This window comes from Bos taurus, chromosome 11 (genome assembly GCF_002263795.3).
Source record: "Bos taurus isolate L1 Dominette 01449 registration number 42190680 breed Hereford chromosome 11, ARS-UCD2.0, whole genome shotgun sequence".
NCBI lineage: Eukaryota > Metazoa > Chordata > Mammalia > Artiodactyla > Bovidae > Bos > Bos taurus.
In genome coordinates this window covers 47,083,309-47,109,902 of record NC_037338.1, presented here as the reverse complement: position 1 = coordinate 47,109,902, position 26,594 = coordinate 47,083,309, and the positions used below count along the sequence as shown (strand labels likewise).

The following is a 26,594-nucleotide window of genomic DNA, read 5'->3' as shown; positions in this document are numbered from 1 at the left end:
TTATGGTAAATCATAAAATATGTTGCTCCCATTGAGGCTGCAGTCTAATTCATCATGTGGCGATGGGTTTGGGGTCTTACTTTGACAAACAGAATGTTGTGCCAGGAACGCTGTGCCAGCTCTGGAGTTCAGGCCTCAAGCACCCTTCAGCTTCCACCTTCCCTCTCGAACTGTAAGAGTGCTGATCTAGCCTACTGGAGGATGAGAGGCCACACGGAAGACAGCTGAGGCCCCCAGCCAACAGCCAGCACTGACCACTGTTGACTTAAAAAAATAGTCACAACCTAAAAGTTGAGAGTTATGTCTTATTCAGTGGAAATTTTTAGGATTTAAGACAGGGAGACAGCATCTCAAGTAATCTTGAGAGAGTTGCTCTGAGGGAGCAAGGGGAAGAGCCAGGTTATATCGAAGTTTTGCCACAAAGGGCATGTAGCCTGAACATCAAGAGATTATTGTTAGTTTAAAAAAAAAAAAAAAACAGGTATCACAAGTTAATTTAAAAAAAATAGATATCCCAAGCTAAAGAATTTAGCGCTTTTCTATGTCTGGGAAGATGCAAGAGTCTGGGATCATTGAAATCATCCCTATCATATGCATCTCAGCTATCCTGGGCAGGTATCCTGTGTTTTTCCACATCCTGAGCTTCCTTGGGGCTCACCATAGGGAGTGGCTGCAGCCTGATGGGATTGAGATCACAGGTATTCTTCTCTTTTCTGAGTGTCCTTAGGACTCCCCAACTCACATTGGAGGGCTGGAATCACTGATGACTGTGATGTCCTTGCTTACTGATATGACTGGGAATACTCCATTTCTCACCACTAAATATGTGGTCAGTGATCCAAGCTTACTACTCTGAGAGCACAAGCTCTCCGGGAGATGGAGTAGAGGGTAAAGGCTGGGTTCTCACATGGTTCTGTGGTCTGGTGACAGCTCTTCAGTATTTATCCCCTTCTTGATAGGAAGTGCCCTGCACACTGGGAACTCAGACTCTCATCCATCTGAATTTAGCACCCAAAGGAGTTGGACTTTTTCCAAAGCTGGGAAAAACCCTAGAGAACAGAGGCATAAAGAAAGGAGTTCAGTCTGACCCGTGGAGCTCACTGTGATTCTTGTGGGAGTCTCATCCCTGGCTCTAGGGGTGAGAGAAAGAAGGGTCTTGTATGCTCCGGGCTTCCCAGGCAGCACTAATGGTAAAGAACTCACCTGCTGATGCTGAGTGAACGTGCATGCTTCAAGCATGTGCCCGGCTGGCTGTGCACCACGAATGACACTTTTCCTTTTTAATGTCCAGTACACTTGCTTGGGAAATCCCATGGACGGAGGAGCCTGTTAGGCTGCAATCCATGGGGTCGCTAAGAGTCGGACATGACTGAGCAACTTCACTTTCACTTTTCACTTTCATGCATTGGAGAAGGAAATGGCAGCCCACTCCAGTGTTCTTGCCTGGAGAATCCCAGGGATGGGGGAGCCTGGTGGGCTGCCGTCTATGGGGTCGCACAGAGTCGGAAACAACTGATGTGACTTAGCATAGTGAATATGGACATCATCCTGACCTAGATGCCCAGATACCAGCATCTCCAGGACAAAGAGTCACCATTTCCTATCAAGCCAGTGTTGATGTACACAGAGAAATGTCTGGATCTGAACAAAACTTGGACAAAGGTTTAAGCCTCTTGGTATCTCACATCTCTACCTTGGCCCCTGAGAGATGCAGACATAAGAGACATAAGAGATGCAGACATAAGAGACATAAGAGATGCAGATTTGATCCATGGATTGAGAAGATTCCCTGGAGTGGAGCATGACAACCTGCTATTGACTTAAGGAGAATCCCATGGACAGAGGAGCCTGGCGGACTACAGTTCATGGGGTTGCAAACAGTCAGACACAATTGGATCAGTTTAGCACACACGTGATGCTCTAAGGAAATGGGAAGGAGCATGAGCAGTGAGCTGCCTGCTGACAAGCAGTTTCCCTAGAAATCCAGACCCTAAGGCAGTAGGAATTTTTTTGCACAGATTGCACCACTGTGGTTTGCCCATCTGTAGTCAGGCATGCCCCCTTCATGGAACACAGCCTTGTCATGGCAAAAGGGCTTGAGTAACTCAATAAAGCTATAAGCCATGCTGTGCCACCTGATGTGAAAAGCTGACTCACTGGAAAAGATCCTGATGATGGGAAAAGGAGAAAGGGGCAACAGAGGATGAGGCAGCTGGATAGCATCACTGACTCAGTGGACATGAACCCGAGCAAACTTGGGGAAATTGTGGAGGAAGAGGAGCCTGACATGCTACAGTCCATGAGGTCACAAAGAATGAGACATGACTTAGCAGCTTAACAACAACAACAGTCATACATTCAGTAATACTCCTCAGAGTACCTGGGCTCTAAGGTGCTGATGCTAAACACATAGGGAGTGTCACTTCCCCTTCTGCCATGTTGGGTTGCGACAGTGTGGGCCAAGGTAGAGATGTGAGATATTTGAGGCTCAAACCTTTGTCCAAGTTTTGTTCAGATCCAGGTATTTCTCTGTGTATATCAACACTGGCTTGATAGGCGATGGTGACTCTTTGTCCTGGAGATGCTGGTATCTGGGCGTCTAGGTGAGGATGATGTCCGCACTCACTGCTAAACATTAAAAGAGAAAAGTGGCATTCGTGGTGCACAGCCAGCATGCTTGGAGCATGCATGTTCACTCAGGAGAGAGGATTTTGGAACTTCCTTGGTGGTACAGTGGATAAGAATCTGCATGCCAATGCAGGGGACGTGGGTTCCATCCCTGGTCTGGGAACATGCCACAGGGAAACTAAACCCATGTGTCACAACTACTGAAGCTCGCTCTAGAGCCCTCAAGCCACAACTACTGAGCCCTCGTGCTGCAACTACTGAAGCCAGTACACCTAGAGCCTGTGCTCTGCAACAAGAGAAGCCACTGCACTGAGAAGCCCTCACACAGCAAGGAAGAGTAGCCCCTGCTAGCCACAGTTAGAGAAAGCCCACCCACAGCAACAAAGACCCAGGACAACCAAAATTAAATAAATAGAAAAGAGAGAGGGTTTCCTCCACACCACCTCCCCACTGACTGCTCTTCAGAAAGCCAGATTCCAGAGGAGCTGTACTTGAGTCTGCTGTAACATGCTGGTAAGTAGTTACTCAGAACCTGGGGAGTGTGCCTGGGACCTATAGAAAGAGACTGGGCAGGTGGGATGCCGGTATAACCGAGGGAGTAGGGGGACGCAAAAAGGGGATACCAAGGAAAGGAATCAAGTAGTCCTATGAGGTTGTGGGGCTTCTGATCTGGGATGGGGGCTGAAACACTTGTCAAAAAAAAACCCAAACATTTAAGATGGAACTTTTTTATCCTTTGATGTAACCACACCTGGAGAAAAAGATAAGAACCAGCTCTCCTGTGATAGTTTTCCTCTTAGCCAGCCTAGAATCCAACAAGGTATTAGATTTCAACAGATGAAGAGTAGACTGGCTCTAAGTGAGAAACTCTTGAAGCTTAGCAGATGTCAGTGTGTGCATGCTAAATAGCTTCAGTTGTGTCCTCCTGTGTGCGACCTGCCAGGCTCCTCTGTCCATAGGGTTCTCCAGGCAAGAATACTGAAGTGGGTTGCCGTGTTCTCCTCCAGGGGATCTTGCTGACCTAAGGACTGAACCTGGATCTCTGGCATCTCCTGCATTGGCAGGTGTGTTCTTTAACACTAGCACTACCTGGGAAGCCCCAGAAGATGTCAGTACAAACTCTTCAAGAATTCCAGTGCCTATCTGTTATTTTACCCTGTGGATCACCAACTCATCTGCTTTCTGAATGGGGTTTCACTTTCAGGGTCCCACGCAGCTTTGGGTGAAGACTACTTCATTCAGAGAGGTCCATCCAACCTCCACTGAGGGACCATAAAACCACCATTTTGGGGGCCATGTGGGCACATCAGTGAAGATGGGTCACAACGTTCAGGACAGGCAGTTGTATCCACTGATGAAATGAGCTTCCTGATGAGAACCAATTCCAGTCCCCATGGCCCTTGGATCAGTGGTCCCCACCCTCAGGCTCCTAAGGCTGTGGATGTAGGTCTGAGGTCTAAGTTCTTTCTTCCCACATGCACAGCCCCTCTCAGAACTCACTCTGGACTCTTCCATGTTCTGAATCCTGAATCCAGAACCTCTATCCCGGTTCCCATCCCAGGAATCCAGCACTGATTGCCTGAAGTTTTTCTTTGTAAATCCTCAAAACAGCACCCTGATAGGAAATGGCAGGATAAGTCAGTAACTTCCCTCAAAAACAACTGAGAATGAAGGGAAAACCTGCAAACATGATTTTGGTGTTGAGGAGATCTGTATAACCCACAGAGTTGGTCTTTTCCAACTTTTCCTGTTTCTTGACCATAATTCTATTTGAATGACCCCTGCAGGATAGAGAGATTAAAGAGGTTGTTCCATACTAATGATATAAACAGAGAAGTGAAGATAGAGAAAGAATAGAACTCAGGAACTCTTTGAAGTGGTTTGATTTCTCCACCCACGGGTGTAGCATGACTAAGATGCCAGGGACCACATGACTTATGGTTTTCTTCCTTCAAGCCTCTGATTCCCTACCTACACAGGCTTCCCTGATGGCTTAGATGGTGAAGAATCCACCTGCAATGCAGGAGACCAGAGTTCGATTTCTGGGTCGGGAAGATCCTCTGGAGAAGGAAATGGCAACCCACTCCAGTATTCTTGCCTAGAGAATTCCAAGGACAGAGAAGCCTGGCAGGCTACAGTCCATGGGCTCACAAAGAGTTGGACACGACTGAATGAATGACTAACTCACACATCCTGCTGCCCTGGGTTCCACGTGAAGAAGGAGAGAATGGAAGATTCTAAGGGAAGAGGAAGTGCTCCCAGCCATTCTCTCATCTCAGAAGAAGCCCGTCCCGCCCCCATTGCTTCTCCAGATCACCCCTATTCATTGCCCCCCTTTTTTGCAGCGTCTTCAACCTTCCCCTCACTGATCTCTCCTCCTAAGCTAACAAAGCTGCACAAATATCAGCTTATTTTCCTTGGATTTGTGATTCCCTGTGGCTATCACGCTTTTCTTTCTTTCACTCTTTTCTAAATTAAGAGCATTACTCAACGACACTAATTATCGAGAAATGCAAATAAAAACTACAATGAGGTATCACCTCAGATGTCAGAATGGCCATTATCCAAACATCTACAAACAATAGACAATAGAAGAGACTGTGGAGAAAAGGGAACCTGCCTACTCTGCTGATGGGAATGTCAATTGGTGCAGTCACCATGGAGAAGAGTATGGCGGTAGTGGTTTAGTCACTAAGTCCTGTCTGGCTCTTGGGACCCCACAGGCTCTGCCCACCAGGCTCCTCTGTCCATGGGAATTCCCAGGCAAGAAAACTGGAGTGGGTTGCCATTTCCTTCTCCAGGGGATCTTCATGACCCAGGGACTGAACCCACATCTCCTACAGCTCATGCACTGGCAGGTGAATTCTTTACCACTATGCCACCTATACTGGGAAAAAAAAAAAAAAAAGAGCAATGCTTTGAAGGAGTTGCCTGCACTCCCTGCCTCCACTTCCTCACCATCCTCTCATTCCTCAATCCACTACTGACTGCCGCCCTGACCACTTCAATGAAACTGCAAAAGCACCATGGCAAATCCTCAATGGCCGTGGAATCGCCAACTCCAACGTCTTAACCCTTCTCATACCTGCTCCACCTGCAGCATCAAACACTGTTGTTCATGTTACAACGCTTCCCTTTTTCTTTGTGTGAGTCTCTTCTCTCTTAACTCTCCTCCTTCCTCTCTGATGGGTCTTTCTTTCTTTTACTAAATACATTTTTCTGCCCTCTCTTTAAATGTTGGTGTGTGTGGAATCTCTCATCGAGTCTCTTTCTTTGTTCCTTGGCCCAGTGAGCTTGCATATATGAAAGCCTCACTAAACGCAGAGTGTGCTTATCATCAGGCAAAGGGTCCACCTGGAACTATGGGTAGGAGGAACCTGAGTCCCTAATCCTCCAAAATGAACCTCAGTCCTGCTGATCCCAGGGAAACTGTGGCCTGGGAAAGTCTCCCATTATGACTTATTAATACCCAATAGAAATGATCTTTGTGAAGAATAAGATTATTGAAGTGGGATCCTGGTCCTATAGAATCTTATCTTGCCAGAAGTTACATGAGGTTTTCAAAGTTTAAAGGTATTAAGATGGTACTTCTCTGGTGGTCCAGTGGTTAGGAATCCACCTTCCAGTGCAGGGGACGTGGGTACCATTCCTGGCCGGGGAACTAAGATCCCACATGCTTCAGGGCAACTGAGCCTGCTGGCTGCCATGAAGACCCAGTGCAGCCAAAAAAATTTTTTTTAATTTTAAAAAGACCCAGATTCAGGGAAAGATTGAGGGCAAGAGGAGAAGGGGGAGACAGGGGATGAGTTGGTTGGATGTCATCACCAACTCAATGGACATGAGTTTGAGCAAACTCAAGGAGACAGTGAAGGACAGGGAAGCCTGGCCTGCTGCCATTCATGGGGTTGCAGAGTCGAAACTGACTGAGCTACTGAACAACAACGAGAAATGAATGTACAACTCATTTTGTAAGGCCATGCTTCTCAGGAGCCCCTGCACCCCATGTGAGAACGAGTGATCAAGAGCCCTACTGAGATTTCCTCTTGGGGTGAGGGGAGGGGTTGGGGCTGGTGCTCAGGTCATTTTCCCTGGGAAGGACCTAAGACTCTGTGGCAACATTGGTTTTCAGATTGTATGACAGTCTCTATAGGATATCAGGAGAAGAAACTGAGTCGGGGGAAGTTGGGGGTGGGTTGTATCTAGGAAAACTGCACTATGCATATTTGCAGGTGGCAGCTACTAATATTTATACGATGCTCAGATTTCTCACAAGGAAGGACTCTAACGCCTACCCTCCTCGCTCCACACACACACACACACACACACACACACAACACCAGGAGAAGGAAATGAGACAGAGTGGCAGCATCTGGAGTAGGGCTGGGCCAGCAGGCAGCATATGTCACAACATCTAAAAACCAGAGTTCTATTCTCGGATCCATTCCTAACGTCTGTAAAAGCCTTGCTCAAGTCACTTCCCTCTTATGATTGCTCCTTTGTAAATGAGGAAACTGAACTATGTACTCGCTAGTATTCCTCTTACTTCATCTCATGATTCTATAAATTAAACTTTAGCTCTTGTGTTTGGAGAAACGGCATTTACCCATTTGGGCCACTAGAGGGGGACATACGATCGTTATAAAGACAGGTTTTATTTTTATTTATTTTTATTTTCTATTTGGTCACAAGAAGGTACTATTACTCCCCTGCACTTCAAGGCAAAGAATTTCTTGGATTTTTTTCTATTTTCTTCATCATGTAATTATCAGAGAAAGTCATAGAGAGTTACCTTTCAATTTAACAAAAATTTATCAATAAAACCTCCTACAGAACACATTTAAGAAAGAATATTAAAAAATAATTTCTTTAAGCCTTGTATTGCCTAATTATGACTGCAACATTTTTTAAGTATTACTTATATGACTTTCATTTAAAAATATTAGAAATCTGCATATTCTGTTTATCTTTGCATTATTTATATTAGGGAAAAATTAGATATTAACCAAGAATTCAAAAATAGGATGGTGGGGTCAAAGCATATAGTTCTTTGTAATAGTCACTAAAACTGAAAATAGTAACTAAAAGTAATGACATAAGAGAAATATATAATATTGAATGAAAAAAATCAAGATAATTTTAAAATTATTACATTTCATTCTTGACTGTAAGCACAAAAAGATAGGAAAAAAATCAACCAAAATTTCAGAGAGTTTATCCTTGTTAAGCAAATTATCAATTGTTGTTATTTTTCTTTCTAATGTTATATGATTTTCAGATTTTTCAGTATGGACTTGTATTACTTTTGTATTTTAAAACAAAAATGAAAAAACAAAAAACTGCCATGAACTTTCCAGTAGATTTAACTGATCAACCATATCTGTATTTCTGATGTCAGCAAACACTGAAAACACCTTTGGCACCATCCATTTCTTGGCTTTACTTTAAAAATACCTGTGATAGGGGCTTCCCTTGTGGATCAGTGGTAAAGAATCAACCTGCCAGTGAAGGAGACACAGTTTCGATCCCTGGTCCAGGAAGATCCTTGCCAAGGAGCAACTGAGCCCATGTGCTGCAACTCCTGAAGCCCTTGTGCTAGAGCCTGAGCTCCACAACAAGAGAAGCCTCTGGAGTGGGCACTGCAACTAGAGAAAAGCCTGCCCAGCCACAAAAACCTACCACAGCCAAACATAAAAAATGAACAAAAATTTTTAAAAGTGCCTGCGATTATGACAACATTCTGGATACAAAGTCTAACTCTGCCTTTTTGAATGTCCATCCATCACTTTGACTCTGCTCTCTGTTGCAAAGCCCATGAAAGGACTTCACAAGCTTAAGGCGAGCTTACATGAACCCTCTGTCCTGCAAGGTTTCTCTTGTCCAAGCTGAATAACCACCACTGATAACCTTCATTGTGTTAATATTAAGGGTCAGAAGTTGTGCCAGATCATGACATTAAGCAATGAGCAGAGCTCAGGGTCTAACATAATAAACCACAAACCAGCTGTGTTACTAGCCGTGTCATGTTCTGTGATAGGAGTAAGCAGGGACCCCAGGCAGAGTGTGAAAAGATGTCTCCCCGGACTTTCGGCTGCTCCCAACCGAGAACTGAGAAGAATGAGACAGGAAAACAGTAAGAGGCTGGCTGTAGGGAGGAGAGCTCTGGGGATGTAGAGGAGGACGTGCAGGGACCCAGAGGGGAGAGGGCTGCGGCTTTGGGAGAATGTACTTCTCCATCTCCAGTCTTCATGAAGCCTGTGCTTGGTCAGGGTTACCCCATCTTACAAGCTATTTGAGGATAAAGATTGTTTTAGTAAAAATTTTGTTCTCTCTTTTGTCTATCCTAAACATCCAGCCAGGTGCATGGAACATAGTAAACAACAATGAATTTCTGTTGGTTGAGTGAATAAGTAAACAGGATAACACTCATGCCATCTGATAACACAGTAGCACAGAGTCAAAATATGGATCTTCAATTTTTAAAATTTTTTGTTTAATATAGAGATCAATACTCAGTGATCCTTTAGACCTTTGAGATGCCGTAAAAGGTACAGTCATCCGCATGGACTCAGTTTTCACCTATTAAGTCACTATTGATTTAAGATTGGTCCATGATATGATTCTCCATCTTTCTTTTCTTTTCTTTCTTCCATTTCAATGTATTCATTTCTGTGCAGCAGGGAAAGAACGCATGATGGAAAATTCACAGGGGTTCCCAGATGCCCAGCTTCTCTCCCTAGAGTCAGCCACTGCTTCCAGGTTCATGAGTATCCTTCTGAAAAGAGCCTGTGTCTCTGCAAAAATATATGCAGGTGCACTTTCTGTCCACAAATAGTAGCAGAGTAGGCCATGTGTGCCATGCAAAAACTCCAAGCAGTTGGGAAAACAGGTGAGTTGTAAGTTCCAAATGTACAAGGCAGTTTCCACAGGGATGGAGCCAGCAAAGCTAAGGGAACAGATGCAATCAACAGTGAGTGAAGGGTAGAGAGCATTCACTCTTGGTGTGTTCTTCCTGAATGTGGGACAGATAAAGGGCTTACTTGTTTGACAGATGCTAAACAGCTTTGTGTTCAACAACCGTGATGGAAAATTTCACCCTCACCTAACTGTTTAACAGCCCAGGAGTTTTTCAGAAATTAAGAATAAGAGACAGACAATGCAGTGATTTATTTTTTGAATTATATTTAATATTACCACAAGTGCTGTCTCTATAATGAACTAGACAATAATGACCCTCAGAGGACTAAGAGACATAAAGTGGAAATTAACTTTAACTAAATATATATACATCATGACCAAGAGGGAATTATCCATGTGATGCAAGGAAGGTTCAACAGGTGAAAATCAATCAGTGTGATCACCAGGTTAACGGAATGAAGGATAAAAATTTTGCGGTCAACTCCATATGTGCAAAAAAAAAAAAAAAATTTGACAAAATTCAACACCTTTTGATTTAAAAATCTCAATAAATTATATATAAATTAAAAATAAGGAACTTCCTGGCGGTCCAGTGGTTAGAACTCTGTGCTTTCACTGCCAAGGGCCCAGGTTCAATCCCTGGCCAGGGAACTAAGATCCTGCAAGCTGCACAGTACAGTCAAAACAAATTAATTAATTAAAAATAGAACTATTGTATAATACAGAAACCTCACTTCTGCATTTATAGCCAAAGGAATGTAAATCAAGATCTCAAAGAGATATCTGCATTCCTGTGTTCTTTGCGGCATTATTGATAACAGCCAAGACATGGGATTAACTTAAAAGTCCATCGGTGGATGAAGAGATAAAGAAAATGTGGGCAATTTGCATATATGCAACCTTAAAAAAGAAGGAAACTTTGTCATTTGTGAAAATATCGATGGACCTAGGAGATATCAGGCTAAGTCAATCACAGAAGAACAAATACCTGATCTCACTCATATAAAAAATCTAAATCAGCATTATTCCTAGGAACAGAGTACAATTATTTTAGATTAAGTCCTAAAGCTAGGTGCCTATAATTGATAATACTGTATTGGGTACTTAAAAATTTGCTTAGAGTGTAGATCTTATGCTGAGTGTTCAGAGAAAAGGTAAATAGATAATAAAGAAAACAAGAGGCAACTTTTGGAGGTAATAGATACACCTGTGGCATTGATAATGTGATGGTTTCATTGGTATATACTTATCTTCAAACTCAGCAACTGTATACACAAAATACGTGTAACTCTGTGTATGTCAATCATACGTCGGTACAGTGATTTTTAAAATGGCAACAAGTGGGGCTTCCCTGGTGGAATCCACTTTCAAGTGCAACAAACACTTAGTTTTCCTAGTTGGAGAACTAAGATCCTACATGCCATAGCCAGGGTGCCACAACTAGAGAAAGCCCACATACCTCAACAAAGACCCGGAGCAGCCAAAATAAATACATACATAAATAAAATAAGGGCTTCCCAGGTGGTGCAGTGTAAAGAACCTGCCTGCCAAGGCAGGAGATACAAGAGACATTGGTTCTGTCTCTGGGTCTGGAAGATCTCCTGGAGGAGGAAATGGCAACTGACTCCAGCATTCTTGCCTGGAAAATTTCATGGACAGAGGAACCTGGAGGAGAGTTATAGTTCATGGGGTTGCAAAGTGTCAGACATGACAAAGTGACTGAGCACAAATAAAATGAAAATAAAATGGCAACAAGTAAAGTCAAAAGACTAATGAGAAAGTGGAAAAGTAATTTTTCAGCTTGTATCACAGACAGATGGCTACTCTCTCCAATATACAACAAGCACTTAGAAATTGAGGAATAGGCCAACAATTCAATGGAAAAAAAATGTTTAAATATGAACACAGAGTTCTAAGTAAAATAATTGAAAATAGACTTTAAACATGAAAAAGTTGCTCAACATACCTTATAATAAGTGTAAATTAAAGCTACCCTCGAACACCACTTCTCACCTACTAAATTCAACGATATATTCTGTTGGTGAGGCTGTATGGAAACATATACGCTCATACTTTTTTAAAAGTGATTTTAAAAATGGGTGCAACCCTATGGAGGGAAATTTAACAATATCTAAAACATTGCATGTATATTTCTATTTGTCTATCTCATTCTCTCCCTCTCATTACTTCACATAAATTTCACATAGTCAACTTGTTTTAATCAGCTGCTTTCATTATCCTTTTTTTGACGTTCATGTTCTCCTATTTTTGGCCAAAAGAATCCCTATAAATGGATGTCTATGTCTTTTGACTCAAGCTATTATCCTCTCCCTTTTTTTAAGGCCAGATGAACATTTTCTTTATTTTTATTATGGAAAATGTAAAGTAAAAGCAGAAAGAAGACTTCAATGAGCCCACATATATCCATCAGATAACTTCAGCAACTCCCCATACATGAACAATCTTGTTTCATCCATATACCTTACCATCACAATCTCAGCCTCAATCTATATGAAGTAAATTTCAGACATCATAAAATATATATTTTAGTATGTATTGCAGACTTGATAGGAAAATTGATGACAAATGGCTTAATTTCTCCAACTATTAAACAGTAAAAAATAATGGAAAAGGAACCTAGAGATTAAGTAAGACTTCGTTCACTTTTCACTTTAATGCACTGGAGAAGGAAATGGCAGCCCACTCCAGTGTTCTTGCCTGGAGAATCCCAGGGACGAGGGAGCCTGGTGGGCTGCCGTCTATGGGATGGCACATTGTCAGACATGACTGAAGCGACTTAGCAGAAGCAGCAGCAGCAGCAGCAGCAAAGGATAGAGCAGCCAACAAAATATCTTGGATCTTCAATCTTACTGGGATCTCTATGCAAACAAAATGCTAAAATAAGAAGACACAAAAAAGTTGGATACTGACTAGAAATTTGACATCATTTAATATTTGATGATAATTTGACATTATGTTATTGCTCTCTGTGTGTACGCTCAGTTGTGTCCGATTCTTTGAGGCCCCATGGACAGTAGCCTGCCAGGCTCCTCTGCCTATGGAATTTTCCAGGCAAGAACGCTGGAGTGGGTTGCCATTTCCTTCTCCAGAGGATCTTCCTGACCCAGGGATTGAACCTGCATCTCTTGCATCTCCTACATTGGCATGTGGATTCTTTACTACTAGCGCGAATGTTATTCCTAGTGTGATTCAATTTTCCCAAGCCATTACTCTTTAATTTCCTAGCTTTGGGGCATGAAAAATATGCCAGGATCATCTTGTATATTTTCTGCTCCAGATCTGAAATCAGCCATTCTTTTAAGAAATCCTGATCCCTTTTAGTGAAAACTAATATTGAGAGGATCACACTCATTGCTATCAGATTGTTGTTGCTTCTAAGATTTTCAGCAGACATAGAGGAAAAGAGAAACAATCCACTGAGCAGCAATGAAAGCGACTACGATACCAACAATTTAATATGAAAGCTGTCATTTTCATTCAATTCAAAGGAAAACACAAGTTTTTATCCTATCTTCTTTATATAAACCATATGAACAAGATTGTTCTAGAGCGTGAGAAAATCTGCTGTGACCAGAATGAACAAAGTAGAAAAATCACCCTTTTCAAAGCCTAATGAAAAAAAATTTTCAGGCAACAATTACTAATGCATTAAATCATTATCACTATCTGAATAAAATGATTGATCTTAGCATCATGAAATAGGAACAACAGACTCTGAGAGCTTTGTTGTGATGTGACATGAGGCATGCTGCAGCTATAATAAAGTACTTTGGCCGCGGAAATTGCACATGAATTTATTAAGCCTGTAGAGCTAACTTCCTTTTATAAGTATAAATAGAAGGACTTCCCTGGTAGTTCAGTGGTTAAGAATTGGCCTTCCAATGCAGGTTCCATCCCTGGTCAGGGAATTAAGACCTCACATGGCACGGGGCAACAGAGCCCATGCACCAAAACCACTGGGCCCATGCACGCTGGAGTCCATGCCCTGCAACAAGAGAAGCCACCACATGCAGCCGCAATAAAAAATTAAAATTAATTAATTAGTAGTAAAAAGAAATAAATGAGAAAGAAGCCAGATGACACCACAAAGAAGCAAATAGACAAATGCAGGTAGGAAGACAATCAACTTGGTGAAGACAATTAATCTGATGTCTGCAGCAGGTCAGTGGCAAGGGGGTGAAAGGGAAGAGGGACCCTTTTAGATCAGCAACTCAGGAGTTGTGACAACCAAATTTAAATGTTAAACTTATCTGGAACCTTATGTTCAAATGCCTGCTATAAAACAAAAATTATGATATAGCTGGGAAAATTCAATTATGAACAAGGTAATAAACAATATTAAGGGATGAATGTTGGCTTTGTTAGGTATGATAAGCAGGGTCACATTATGACTTTTATAAATTCTGGAAGCTTTTCTGTCTGCAAGACACTTCCTCCATAAAAGAAATATTAAAAAGTGTACTTTCTGACCAGATTGGTGTAAAGATTATTAAAGTCCAAAGTGAATTCAATAGTATATATTCAATATTTTATTTTTTTCTGATTTTAAAAGAAATACAGATTATAACATTTTTCTGTGCTCCTAAAAGTATTTTGGGTCCTAGGTACTGTGTCCTCTCTGCTTGGTGGATCACTTAGCCACCAAGTGATCCACAATGTGACAATGCCACAAAGAACTGAAGGAAGCTCTTCACAATCATTTTTACATCAATAAGAATTTAATTCAACAAAACAAGAGCCCAAAGATGAGAATACAAACAAAACAGAATAAGACTGAGAGATTGCAATTCTCATGAGAAAAAACTGAGGAAGAACCCTCATAAATAATATCATTAACAGTTAATATAGGGGATTCCTTGGTGGCTCAGTGGTAAAGAATCTGCCAGTCAATGCGGGAGACACAGGTCTGATCCCTGATCCGGGAAGACGCCACGTGCCACGGAGAAACAAAGCCCATAAAGGAGACACAGGTCTGATCCCTGATCCGGGAAGACGCCACGTGCCACGGAGAAACAAAGCCCATAAAGGAGACACAGGTTTGATCCCTGATCTGGGAAGACGCCACGTGCCACGGAGAAACAAAGCCCATGGGCCACAACTATTGAGCTTGTGCTCTAGAGCCTGGGAGCCACAACTGCTGAGCCTGTGCACCCGAGAACTCTAGAACAATGCGAGCCACTGTAATGAGAAGTCTACACACCACAGCTAGAGACTCCTGCAGCTGTAGAAAAGCCTGAGTAACAGCAAACACCCAGCACAGCCAAAAATTAATTAAAAAATTTTTTTTCAAGGTTAATATATAAATAGCAAGAAAGAGAATAGTCATCATCTTCATCCGTTTGCGCTGCTATAACAAAAACCACAGACCAGGTGTCTTAAAAAACAGCAGACACGTATTGTTCACAGTTGTGAAGTTCTGGAAGTCTGAGATCAGGGTACCAATGAGGTCATGTGAAGGCCCTCTTCTGAGTCACAGACTTCTCATTTTAACCTCACACGATGGGAAGGACTAGGGAGCTCTGTGGGTTCTCTTTTACAAGGGCACTAATCCCATTCATGAGGGTTCCATCCTCATGATCTAATCACTGCCCAAAGGTCCCACTTTATAACACCATTATATTGAAGGTTAGATATTCAACATATGGATTTTAAACATTTATGAACATTCTGACCATAGCAGTCATTATTCAAAATATTTTGTTGACTGAATAAAGACTGTTGATAATCACAATGATCACAATAATTACATTGTGATCACATGGTGATCACAATATTCACAATGTTCATAAAACAAAGACTAAGGGTGTTCTTTGGAAGGAATGATGCTAAAGCTGAAACTCCAGTACTTTGGCCACCTCATGCGAAGAGTTGATTCATTGGAAAAGACTCTGATGCTGGGAGGGATTGGGGGCAGGAGGAGAAGGGGACGACAGAGGATGAGATGGCTGGATGGCATCACCAACTCGATGGACGTGAGTCTGAGTGAACTCCGGGAGTTGGTGATGGACAGGGAGGCCTGGCATGCTGCAATTCATGGAGTCGCAAATAGTCGGACACGACTGAACAACTGAACTGAACTGAAGATGAAAGAAACTGGTCTAAATATCCCCAGTTCTATTTACCAACCCACAATAGAGTGGAGCACATGCAGGGTCCTAAACCAATGACCTCTTGATGAGGTCTGGGTGACCTATGACCCTATAAAAGTGTGTTGCTCAGGGTGGACTATAGCTTCCCAACTATGGTCAAATCAATAGAGAGTAGGGAAAAGCCCTAATATTATTTGTCTCTAGTCAGTGTATACCAAGGGTGATATCTGGAATGTTTGGATCAACATAGGGAAACAGACCTCATGGGGGCATCTCAAAGAAGAATGCATTTTATTATGCTGGGGAATTTCTCTTGTTATATTGTAGCTGGAGATGCAATACCAGGTGCATATTGTTGTGTAGTAGCACTTGTATAGAGTTGGATATTGAATACTCTTGAGACCAGGAACATTTCCAATACAATAAAATTCCTGTCCAATGCTCTTCACTCATTTATGTTATTTACTGAGCCCCCATACACATTTGAATGGTGACTTCTGCAAAAACCAGTAAAATGCTCACTAGTGGGTAAAATTCTCCATCTTTATGAGAGATTCTGATGGGTGGGGCCATGCTCAGTAAATCTTTAATCCAATTTTCTGCTGATGAGTGAGGCTGTATTCCTCCCCGTTGTTTGACCTGAGACCAAACTATGGTGGGGGTAATGAAGATAACAGGGACCTCCTTCAAAAGGTCCCATATACATAGTGCCTTACTCACTGCTCCCAACCCTGCAGCAGGCCACCGCCAACCCAAGCCTCCACCAGAGACTCCTGGACACTCCCAGGCAAGTCTGGGTGAGTCTCTGGTTTGGTCACCGCTCCTTTCTCCTGGGTCCTAGTGCATATAAGGTTTTGTTTGTGTCCTCCAAGAGTCTGTTTCCCCAGTCCTGTGTAAACTCTGTAATCAAATCCCACTGGCCTCCAAAATCAAATTCCCTGGAGGTTCTCAATCCCTTTGCCAGATCCCCAGGTTGGGAAATCTGTTGTGGGTCCTAGCAAAGAGTCTGACATGACTGAGTGACTGAACTGAACTGAACTGATGAGAGATTAACTGTAGATGTGTGAGAGAAGAGTTTTTGAAGAAGACACTTCTGACTCCAGTCATGATGGAATAAAAGGTATCAGATGTACCATCCTACTGTGATTAACTATGCTGCTGCTAAGTCACTTCAGTCGTGTCTGACTCTGTGCGACCCCATAGATGGCAGCCCACCAGGCTCCCCGTCCCTGGGATTCTCCAGGCAAGAACACTGGAGTGGGTTGCCATTTCCTTCTCCAATGCATGAAAGTGAAAAGTGAAAGTGAAGTCGCTCAGTCCTGCCCGACTCCCAGAGACCCCATGGACTGCAGCCCACCAGGCTCCTCTGTCCATGGGATTTTCCAGGCAAGAGTGTTGGAGTGGGGTGCCATTGCCTTCTCCGGTGATTAACTATAAACCTGAACAAAATATATAGAGCAGTTATTGCTCAAGCATAACATGCAATGCAGGTCTGTGATCCTTGGGAGAAGAGAAACACTCATATAAGTCTCACATTCATCAGAGCTGAGAACTGCTAAAGTAGCTAGAGTTTGAGGAGCAGAAGGGGAAAAAAGAGGGTAAAATTGTACAGAAAAGGGACACTTGGACCCTGAATATGGGTCTTCTTGAAATTTTAGCCAAATATTTAAAGGCTAGGGGAGAATGGGTAAATGTCAGGGAGGATTGTGTATAAGGAGCTGAGGCCTTGGGAATCCAGGGAAGAGCACAGATGGAAAGTAGTATCTTGGAAATGGAGTCCACAGGGCCACCCTCCTTCAGAGAGCCCCCTCTGGCCAGTTCAGCTCAGTTCAATTGCTCGGTCATGTCCCACTCTTTGCAACCCTGTCGACTGCAGCACATCAGGCTTCCCTGTCCGTCACCAAATCACACAGCTTGCTCAAACTCATGTCCATCAAGTTGGTGATGCCATCCAACCATCTCATCTTCTGTCATCCCCTTCTCCTGCCTTCAATCTTTCCCAACATCAGTGTCTTTTCCAATAAGTCAGTTCTTCGCATCAGGTGGCCAAAGTATTGGAGTTTAAGCTTCATCATCAGTCCTACCAGTGAATATTTAGGACTGATATCCTTTAGGATTGACTGGTTTGATGTCCTCACAGTCTCAAGAGTCTTCTCCAATACCACAGTTCAAAAACATCAATTCTTCAGTGCTCAGCTTTCTTTATAGTTCAACTCTCACATCCATTCATGACTACTGGCAAAACCACAGCTTTTACCGTGTGTGTGTGTGTTAGTCACTCAGTCGTGTTCAACTCTTTGTTTCCCCGTGGATTGTAGCTCACCAGGCTCCTCTGTCCATGGGATTCTCCAGGCAAGAGTACTGGAATGGGTTGCCATTTCCTTCTCCATACAACTGCCTCTGTGTGTGTGTGTGTGTGTGTGTGTGTGTGTGTGTGTGTGTGTGTGTTAGTTGCTCAGTCATGTCCGACTCTTTGTGACCCCATGGATTGTAGCCCACCAGGCTTCTCTGTCCAGGGGATTCTCCAGGCAAGGGTACTGGAGTGGGTTGCCAGTTCCTTCTCCAATGGCTTTGACTAGACAGACCTTTGTTGGCAAAGTAATGTCTCTGCTTTTTAATATGCTATCTAGATTGGCATAGCTTTTCTTCCAAGGAGCAAGCGTCTTTTAATTTCAGGCTGCACTCACCATCTGCAGTGATTTTGGATCCTACCCCCCCGCCCCAGCCAAAAAAAGTCTGTCATTGTTTCCACTGTTTCCCCATCTATTTGCCATGAAGTGATGGGATACACTAGAGGTGATTAGACCAGCAGCCATCAGACTAAGGGCACAGTTCTCAACAGCACCCTCTTGTGGCATGTTGAGGGAATAGCAGCAACAGTAGCATTGGTCCCCCAGGTATGGTCTCGCTTCCCAGGTGGACCTGCCAATGTAGGAGTCACAGGAGATGCAGGTTCAATCCCTAGGTCGGGAAGATTCCCTGGAGAAGGAAATGACACCCCACTCAAGTATACTTGCCTGGGAAATCGCATGGACAGCAGCTGTGAAGTTGAAGAGTTGCATACGACTGAGCACAGCACACACAGACATGGTCTCACTGGCTCTTGGAACCTCCAAGTTTGGACCACATTTGAATCTCCCTTATGAGCCAAGGACCAGACTTTCTGAAAGTTTGGATTCCCAAGCAGTTTAATTTAATTTGCATAGCAGTTTGTAGCTGTTACAGTTACATGAACTGGTATATAACATTCAAGGGAAATATGATTTTTCTATGATGATAATTGCCTTTTTAAATGATGATAATTGCCTTTTTAAAACAAGTTAATATCCTCATAATATTCTTTCTCTTTTTTGTTGGTCGCTCAAGCCAGACTATTTTAGTCATACTTTTAAATAAAAAATCAAATCTCGATTTTTCACTCTTGGGTTAATATGTCTTCCATTTTCATTTTTTCCACCTATTTTTTTCCTACTGTTACAATTAGTTTTTTGCAAGGGCTGACTGATTTGTTGATTTTATGATGATTTTAATTACTTGGTTAGGTGTTCCATGGAGGATTTTATTTTTCTTTTTAAAGTCTGGATTAATGTTACAAATTTTATACTTGCTATTGCTTTCTCTGCATCCTGTACAGTCCACTGGTTTCATCTCTGATATATCCATCATCTGCCAATAGTTGTTCAGTGTCTCCTTTTTGTTTGTGACTATGTAGTTATTGGATATGCATTCTCTTTGTCTGTGTATTTTGTGTATGTGTGTGTGTGTGCTGGAATATGATATTGCACTATACCCACATCTGAAACAAATAAACAAGCAAGCCAACAAAAACAGTTGCCAAAAATTCTGCCTTCAGGATTTCTCAGTGAGGATTCTCAATGAGAAGTGAGAGAATTTTCCTCAGTACACCAGGATGAGATCCCTTTGAGCTGTAATACAAGAAAATGCCTCTTCACATATCTTCAAATAAAGCTTTCAAAAAAATTCCACCAAAGTTGGTGCAGTGGATAAGAATCTGCCTGCCAGTGCAGGAGACACTGGTTCAATCCCTGCTCCAGAAGATCCCATATGTTACAGAGCAGCTAAGCTAGTGCATCATGACTACTGAGCTCACGTGCCTAGAGCCTGTACTCTGCAACAAGAGAAGCCACTGCAATGAGAAGCTTGCTCACCGCAATGAAGAGTAGCTCCTGCTTGCTGCAACTAGAAAAAGCCCACCCAAAAGCAACAAAGACGCAGTACAGCCAAAAATAAACAAACAAAAACTCTGCCAAAGTCCCTGAACTTCACCAATTGTGAATTAAAAGGACTAGATTTCCTCCGGATGCCTGGGAAGTTCTCAAACCCCAGTGCACATTAAAACCACATCGTTGGCTTCTTTGAACATATCAGTGCTTGGGTCCCATTAGAGACCACAAGATTCAGATCTCTGGGGGTGGAGCCAGCTCCCACTGGTGACTCTACCTGTGGTTAGCTGTCACTTGCAACCAACAAGGTTTGGGAGCCACCATGCCCCCTACCCAAGGTCAACTTAGGAGCTACAACTACTAGGGAAATCCTTCCCCATGGGTAGGACCAGTAGCAGAACAGACAGTAAGAAAGAACACCCGTGGAGAACCCACTGGATGAATATGAAGAATGGAGGTAAGAAGAGCTTGAAGCCAAGTGTTAACACCCACTGGTCCAGCTGCTTTATCAGACTTTTCCTACATGCAACAGAGTGCAAAGGACGATGGTTTTACAAACCTGATTATGTTGAAGAAGGATTTTTTTTTTCCAAAAACAAAATTATTTTGTTCTTCTTTCCATTTTTCTTTTCTTTAGGAGTTCTTAGAACTTAGGGTTCTTGACAAAGTTTCAAGGCTGTCAATATGGTTTGTTAAATTGCCTTGCTGTCTAAATTATGGAAATTTAAGTTATCTGCTTTCTGCTTGGTCTCTTTCCCTAATTCTGTAAGTCTGTTCCCCGTTACCTTTATTCAGCTGTTCATGGCTCCCAGTGTGTCTCTGGGGGTCTAACTGTATCACGTACCTAGAAGCAAATTCTTTAAAGCTTTAGACCTATTAAGTAGAAGAGGCAAGAGCATGAATGCCTGCAGTCTGTGGCACAACTCTCCTCTCCCTGGGCCTCATTTCCTTCCCCAGGCAAGTGGGTGGCTGACAGAGCTGACCCGAAGCCGCTGTGGGGGGGTAAGGAAGTGGGGGAACCTCCAAGCTTCCTGTTGTGCTCTCCTGCCGACTTTGATTTTAAATTATACTACTGCTGCTTCTGGAAAGAAAAAAACAACAAAAACCTCTATGGCCCTTCTTCCTTTCTTGCCTCTCTGCTTGCTCAGTTTCCTTCCACTTCCTTTCATTTCCTTCATTTGTCCTTTCTTTCCCCTCGTTCCTCCCTCCCTCCTTTCCTTATTTTCCTTCCTTTTCTCCCCAGCTTACCCACCTTCCCCTCCTCCTCCTTTTATCACTCCTCCTTCCTCCTTATCTCCTTCCTCTTTACTCTCCTTCTGCCTCTTGCTCTCTCTCTCTCCCCCATCCCTCTCTCCCTTCTTCCTTCTTCCCTCCCTCCCTTCCTTCCTGTCTTTCATTCTCTGCCTATTATTTAGCTGGACACCTGAGCTGAAGAATCTAGCTGCTTGCTCAGGTCCTTCCTAGGTCCAAGTTGAAATCTCTCTTATTTTCTTAATCTCTAATAACAGTTTTCTGGATTCATAGATGTTAGCAGTAGAAGTTTAGGCATTTTCTTCCCAATTTAGCCAGGACCAGGAGCATTTCAGAGGCACTCCATTTTTGTCAATAATGATGGCTTGCACATCACTGCAGGATAACCCCTATGCTAGTGTTTTCCCTGCCCTAACTCAGACCCTGTCCAGCTGGGGCCCTGCAGCTTCCACCTCCAACAGCGGTCTTTTCTCATAACCTTGAGCATGCTTTTCAGTCTGATGAGCCTACTTGCTGGTACTTAACTGAGCCTTGCTTCCTCTGCTGCATCACTTTCCACTTCAGTCACTGGGCTCTCAGTCTGATTTTGGTACCTTGCCTTCATCCTATCCTTTTTTCCATTTATAACCAGGCACCAGTCCAACTTATATAACAGGTGCCTATAAATCACCCCAACTATGTTGGGGAAAGAGTGTCCTTCTTCTTTCTCCTTGTCACTGTGGATGGACATAGAAAGTGAAAGTGAAAGTCACTCAGTCGTGTCTGACTCTTTGTGACTCCATGGACTGTAGCCCACCTGGCTTCTCTGCCCATGGGATTCTCCAGGCAAGAATACTGAAGTGTGTTGCTATGCCCTTCTCCAGGGGATCTTCCCAACCTATAGATCGAACCCAGGTCTCCCATATTGCAGGTGGATTCCTTACTGTCTGAGCCACCAGGGAAGCCCAATAATACTGGAGTGGGTATCTGATCCCTTCTCCAGGGGATCTTCCTGATCCAGGAATCAAACTGGGGTCTCCTGCATTGCAGGCAGATTCTTTACCAGCTGAGCCACCAGGTGGCTGAGCCATCAGATGATGGTACCGACTCCGTCCCCTGCTCCCAGGATGGGGCTGTGACACACATCAGACCTTATCAGAGCCTTGTATTCCCCTGACCATCATGATAGTTTCTGGGATCAAGTCACATCTGAAGTCATACCACTAAACTCTCTGTCACTTGAGCCAACAAATTCCATCTTTGTTTTAGCAGCTCCAGGTCGGGTTTCTGTCACTTGCAACCACAAGAGAACGGGTGATTCATCCATTGGAGCTGAGTGCCTGTGGGGGTGTCCCCGTGTAAAACCAGCTGCCAGAATGCAGAAACCTCACACCTGGCCTCAGGTCTGTGAGCAGCTGCTTTGACCGAGATGTCTGTGCAGAGAAGCAGCATCTGGGAGTCAAGACAGAGTGGGATGCGTGGCCACAGGATGTGTGCACAGCCAGAGTGATCCTCCAACCCTGTCCCGGGCTGCCAGTCCCCAGGCCTCTGCTTTGGCTCCCCTCCAGTCCGGGTGAAATATGGGCTTGCCCTTTGGCTCAGTGGTAAAGAATCTACCTGCCAATGTAGGAGACACAGATTCGATCTCTGGCTCAGGAAGATCTCCTGGAAAAGGAAATGGCAACCCACTCCAGTATTCTTGCCTGGGAAATCCCATGGGCAGAGGAGCCTGGTGTGCTACAGTCCACAGCATCACAAAGAGTCAGACACGACTGAGCAACTGAGCGTGAAATGCATGTTTGGTGATGATAGTTGTAAAATATTGTGTTGCATACTTTACAGTTGTTAAAAGAGTAGATCTTAAAAGTTCTCATCACAAGAAAACAAAATGTTCTGAAAGTTTGTACAGTGGTGGATGTTAACTAGACCTATTGTGATGATCATTTCACAATATATGCAAATATCAAATCATTTTGTTGTACACCTGAAACTAGTATATGTCAATCACACCTCAATTTGTAAAAAATAAAAAAATACCCAGGCCTCTGTAGCATGTTTTTGTCTCCTCCTCTCACACTCAGTCCATGGGACTGATGGTCAGTTGTCTCAAAAACCCCACAGATCCTCTCAACCCTCACATTAACAGCCAGGATCTCACCGACTACCTTCAGCCAAGGCCAAGTTTCCCCAACACAATAGTGGTTCTCAGCTCTCGTGGTGCATAGAATCACTGGAAAAGATTAGATGAAACACCGCAGCTCTTCTGGTGTAACTGCCCACGGGCTATACCCGGGCATCAGTGTTTTGTAAATTCCCCTCATGAGCCGAATGTGCAGCTATACAGAGCGGGTCTCTTTACAGTCTGGGGGAGGTCCGAGCATGGCCCTTTGTACTTGCTTGTTGAGTTTAATGAAAAGACCAGGCAGAGGCACAGACAACCTCACGTGGCATTGGAGGCGATGCCAGTCTTGGACATGTGCTCAGTTGTGTCTGACTCTTTGCGACCCTATGGACGGTAGCCCACCAGGCTCCTCTGCATTGCTAGGTGGATTCTTTACCACTGAGCCACGAGGGAAGCACCTGGAAGACCAGAAGACTTCAAGTTCCACCACGTGGGGGCAGCACATACCTGACCAATGGAAGTTCTTCTACTTTACACTGAGAGTATATGCAGCAAGCCTGGAGAGACTGTCAGCCATTAGGCCCTCTGGCTTTCCAAGCTTTCAGATCTGTCTGAAGAAACCATATACAGTGAGGATCAGCCATCAGACCATTTAGAAGGAGGCTAAAACTTTACATTTTTCTTAATTGTTCTGTCATTTTAATGAGCACATTAATATTATTATTAATATTCATATTTCTTCAAAATATTGTTTAATAATAATAAACTGAAATTGTAAGGTCCTTTATTTTTTATAAACCTTTGCCATGTTTGAGTAGACAAAAATGCATACATGAAATATCCAGCAACAAAGTGCTAAGAATTAGTAGGTTACCTCAATTGAAAATGAACAGAGGGGGGAAAAAAAAATGAACAGAGCAATGTGGAAAGGGGGGACAATGGCTTGGAGAAAGAAGACCTGAGTTAGAATCTTGCTTGGGTCTTCATCAGCTACTTAATCTCGAACTAAGTGTCTGCCATCAGCACACGACTGGGTGCTTCATGAGCGTTTGTTGAACAAATACATTTGTAAAGTGAGAATGATAATAATAATACTAGTTTCTGTGGTCATGAGAATTAAATGAAGTCATGAATTCAAACAGGCTTTGAAATGCGATGATATATTGTGTGTCATTATTATTAGAGCTAACTGTATGGTTGAATAATAAGACTGGAAGTGGAATGGAGGATTCATTGTCCATCCAAGGTCCCAGGGAAGGCTTCCCAGTGATGGATAGGAGAGACAAAGTACTGAGCATCCTTCTCCATCACTACCAGGAAATCTGCATCCCAGAGATGCCCACCAGGGAGCAGGAAAATATTTGCCCCTACTAAGGTGGGAGATGTGTTCTTATTCGGGAGCAGAAACACGTTCTTCAAGTCTACATCCTTTCACACTGCTAAGGGTTGTTTTCCACCAAATGGATCTAATCGTATTTCTAGTAGGACCCCTTTCACCCCACCTCATACATATTAGCATCCTCAGAAGAAAGGCTCTCAATCCATTCAGAATCTTATTATTGCCTCCATAATTATTATAGTTATGACTATGACAGTCATTCTAAGGAAAATTATCCAAATGGAGGATGGCAGAGGAAGGCAGGGCTGTGTGGCTCTGAGCAAAGTTAAAAGGCCAGCGAATAGAGAGAGATGTCCATGGCTGTCCTCCGGGGTAAGCTGGCTGTGAGCAGCAGGGGTGGAGAGTAACCACACTATGGTCTAAAAAAGCCCTTTCCTCCCTCTTCCTTCCCAAGCATTGTCCACCTCCTTTTTTGTTTTAATATTTATTTATTTGGCTGTGCCTGGTCTTGGTTGCAGCATGCAGGATCTGCAATCTTTTTAGTTACAGCATGTGAATTCTTAGTTACTGTGTATGGGATCTAGGTCCCTGGCCAGGGATCGAATCCAGGTCCCCTGCATTGGGAGCCTGGAGTCTTAGCCACTGGACCACCAGGGAAGTCCATGTCCACTCTCCTTTTAGAATGTCTTTAGTCCCCCTCACTTCCTCTCTATCCCCTCTGAGATTGCCCTCACTCAGGTCTTTATCACCCTACGCCCAGATCATTTCAATGCCCCTGTCACCCACCTCCCAGGCTCTGGGCTCCCTCTAATGAAACCCCAAAAAGGTCTTCCCCACATAGATGGTATGTCACTCCCCTATGCAAAATTAGTTCTCATTTATTAGAACATACATGATGAAGTCTTCATCACGGTTTGAAAACCTTCATATCCCAACTGTTACTTTATCCTATCAGCCAAGAGATGGACAGACAGACTCACAGTTCCTGCACACACACCACTTGTTCACACCTTGTGGCCCCTACTTCTCTTAGCCTGCCAGTCTGAAAGTATCTCATCGTCTTTCCCTCAAATCCCCGGCTCAGACTGCCCCCTCCAAATATTTCTCAGTGTTGGGATTGTTTTCTCTTTCATCTCTCCAAGCATTTTATTTGAGTCCAAGATACTCTGCCTTGGCTTTGAGCTACTAAGTTCGTACTGTGTGTTGTTATTGCTGTTTAGTCACTAGATCATGTCCAACTCTTTGAGATCCTATGGATCTTGTCCTTTACTATCTCCCATCAAATATTAAAGCTCACAAGTTTGCTCAAGTTCATACTGTTCCCCCTAATTGACACTCTCTAGAGGTCAGGATCTATGCCTGAGTCACCTCTGGTACTAGTATTTTGCACCCGGAAATAGTCAGAGCTGAAAAAATGCCTGGTGAGTTTCAAATGTATTTCATCACCTTCCTTTGACTTGTTCTCACAAAGACCCTAGGAGGTAAGTCTGTGCGTGTAATGACCATAGGTGTTACACATGGGCAGACAGAGGTCAGACAACTTGACCCAGGCCAGACATCTAGTGATGGAATCATACATAGAACCGAGCTCCATACATAAAAGCAAGGGTGGACCCAACCTGGGGGTTGCATCCCCTGGTGGGGAAATGCCCCTGATGACTCCAGTGAGTCATAATACTGTAAGTTAGTGATTAAGAGTCTAGGTCTGGGCTTCCCTGCTGGCTCAGTGGTAAAGAATCTGCTTGCCAATGCAGGAAACACAGATTCAATCCCTGGTCTGGGAGGATCACACATGCTGTGGAGCAACTAAATCCATGCACCACAACACCTGAGCCTGTGCTCTAGAGCCCAGGAGCCACAACTACTGAGCTCACATGCCACACTACTGAAACCCGTGCACCCTAGAGTCCACTCTCTGCAACAAGAGATGCCACCGCAATGAGAAGCCGGAGCACCACAACTAGAGAGTAATCCTGCATCTCTGAAACTAGAGAAAAGCCCACGCAGCAGTGAAGACCCAGCGCAGCCAATAAATAAATGTGCTGTATGTGTGCTTAGCTGCTCAG

At 43.5% G+C, this 26,594-nt stretch overlaps 1 long non-coding RNA gene across 2 annotated transcripts in view; it reads right to left on the bottom strand.

Moving 5' to 3' along the window:
* Positions 1-758: 758 nt before the first annotated feature.
* The window catches only part of LOC132346582 (uncharacterized), a 31,571-nt gene continuing 5,735 nt past the window's right edge, over positions 759-26,594 (bottom strand). Inside the window, exons 2-3 of one of the 2 annotated variants that reach the window (XR_009496449.1) lie at positions 23,697-23,800; positions 759-1,049 (exon numbers count right to left, since the gene is read on the bottom strand). This is a non-coding gene — a long non-coding RNA (uncharacterized lncRNA). Of the gene's footprint in view, positions 1,050-9,052; positions 9,572-23,696; positions 23,801-26,594 lie in introns of those variants that run through there. The other variant, XR_009496450.1, reaches the window with a different exon arrangement.